This window comes from Chrysochloris asiatica, unplaced genomic scaffold (genome assembly GCF_000296735.1).
Source record: "Chrysochloris asiatica unplaced genomic scaffold, ChrAsi1.0 scaffold00001, whole genome shotgun sequence".
In the NCBI taxonomy this organism is placed as follows: domain Eukaryota; kingdom Metazoa; phylum Chordata; class Mammalia; order Afrosoricida; family Chrysochloridae; genus Chrysochloris; species Chrysochloris asiatica.
Genome location: NW_006408519.1, coordinates 12,240,925 through 12,243,498, shown reverse-complemented (window position 1 = coordinate 12,243,498; position 2,574 = coordinate 12,240,925). Strand labels below are relative to the sequence as shown.

Genomic DNA, 2,574 nt, shown 5'->3' with positions numbered 1-2,574 from the left:
ATTTGCTCAGCATACAGTTTGAATAAGTATGGTGAGAGAATACAACCTTGTTGTACACCTTTTTTAATTTAAAAAATTCAGTGTTCCCATGTTCTGTTTGAACAATTACTTCTTGGTTCAGATACAGATTCCTCATGAGCACAATTAAGTGTTCAGGCATACTCATACTTTGCAATGTTGTCCATAGCTTGTCATGATCCACCCAATCAAAAGCCTTTGTGTAGTCAATAAAGTACAGGTAAACATCTTTCTAATATTCTCTGCTTTTAGCCAAGATCCACCGGACATCAGCAATGATATCCCTCATCCCACAGCCTCATCTAAATCTGGCTTGAACCTCTGGAAGCTCTCTGTCAATGTATGATTGTAGCCATTTCTGTATTACCTTTGTCAAAACTTTACTCACATAGGATATCAAAGAGATTGTCCAATGATTTCTGCATTCCATTGGGTCACCTCTCTTTGGAATGAGCACAAATATGGAACAGGTAACTTCAAAGAGACTTGATAAATCTCCACATCAAGTCAAGAAAAGGAAAGTCCAAGAAGATTGTAGACACATTGAAATTATGAAGAAATTGACAAGAAAAAGCACACAAAAATAAAATGAATTCAGCTCAGGAAAGCATACAGAAAAAAGGAAACAGCAGCACCACAAAAAAACAAATAGCTTAATGATAGCAACTAATCCATACCAATCTATAAACACACTGAACCTCAATGTATTACATACACAAGTCAAGAGACAGAATAGATAAGAAAATAGGATCCTTCAGTATGTTGTCTTCAAGAGACACACCTAACACACATTCGTCAAAGACATGGAAAAACGATTACAAACTTTATATGGAAAGGAAAGAGACACAGGATAAGCAAAGAAATGCTTAAGAAGAAGAGCAAGATGGGAGGCCTCTCACTCCCTGATTTCAAAATTTACTAGATGGCTACAGTGGCCAAAAGAGCCTGGTACTGGTATAACGAAAGATACATTGATCAATGGAACAGAATTGAGAATTCAGAAATTAACCCATCCACATACAGCCAACTAATTTTAAACGAAGTACCTAAGTATATTGCATGGGGAGGAGATGGTCTCTTCAACAGATGAGGCTGGCAGAATTCGAAAGCGATATGCCGAAGACTGAAACAAGATCTTTACCTCATGCCTTATACAGAAACCAACTCAGCATGGATTAAAAACCTAATGTGAATCCCAGAATTACAAAGGCATCAATGAAAAAACAGGGACAAATGTAAGGGCACCAAACCAGGGCATACACAGACTACTAAACATTTTGAAAACTGCACGAACAAAAGTAGACAAAATAGATCAATGGGACATATTAAAAATTAAAAACTTAATGTGCATCAAAAGACTTCATCAAAAGAGTAAAAAGGGAGTGCACAGAATGGGAAAAAATCTTCTACAACGACATATCAGACAAGGGATTCATTTCCAAAATATATAGGAACCTACAACACCTCTACAGTACTCATTTGACCTGGCATCAATGGCTTCATGATCAGAACATGACTAGAGGAAGAAAGAAGAGGGAAAAAAAAAAAAAAAACCCACTACAAGTGGATGAACTTGACCTATGCTTGTGGATGCAGTATGACAAAGGAGCAGACAAATTTATTCAGTGAGGATCATTTCCACCCCCTTGGCATACAGGGTCAACAGGGATGGGGAACTTAGACATTGGCTAAATGGGGGGACTACTAAGGCAAGAAGTGACTGGCTTACAAGCTTTCAATAGGGAACCTAGCTCCAGAGGATACAGGGAAAGGTAGAACCTCCACTGAATTGTTTCCAAGCTGTCTGGACGGGGTTGATAAAAGGTGAGGGGGAAAGGACTCCTGTGGTTCAATAGGGAATGATTGCTATCAGGTCTGACAGTGACTATTGGAAAGGTAAATGTAAATGTTTGGTAACAAAAGGAGGGGAGTGGCTGATTTTGCAGTCCAGGAGCAGAGCTCCCTGGAACCATCAAGGGAGAAAAACGAAGTGCAAGACCCTGTCCAGGGAAGCAGTAACACTAGGGATGGAGGCAGAGATGATGACATAGACAGAAGGAGCGGCTAGGTACTCTGGACTCAGGGAGGGAGAGGGCTGTGTGCTGGCAGCCAGGGGACAGGCATGTGGTGTGTACCCTTTGGTTGTTTGATGATGCATGCAGGGGATTGTGATCATTACAATGGAACAAAATACAATAGGATGAATGTACAGATAATGCTCAGCCATGTACATGAACACATAATTCACACACACACACAAAAAAAAAAAAAATTTAAGAAAATATACCCATACTAAAAGGGGAAAATAAAATTTTTGTTGCTGGTTACCAGTTGGGTTGGGGAGTGGGGATAAGGGAAGATGGAGGAAGGCAACAGTTCAGCATAGGATAGGGGACAGCCACATTATAGTTCAGGTGTTGGGGAGGTCAATACACAAGAAGAAGTAGGTGGTGGAAGAACAAGGTAGATAGGGAGCACTGAGGTTTGCATGCGCTAAATGCACAGAGGTAAATAGTGATGCATGCTCTACCTTGGCACAACAGGGCTCTGTGATAC

The 2,574-nt window shown here is 40.2% G+C and overlaps 1 pseudogene; it reads left to right on the top strand.

Moving 5' to 3' along the window:
• Positions 1 to 479: 479 nt before the first annotated feature.
• Positions 480 to 2,574, top strand: part of LOC102820293 — a 10,212-nt pseudogene continuing 8,117 nt past the window's right edge.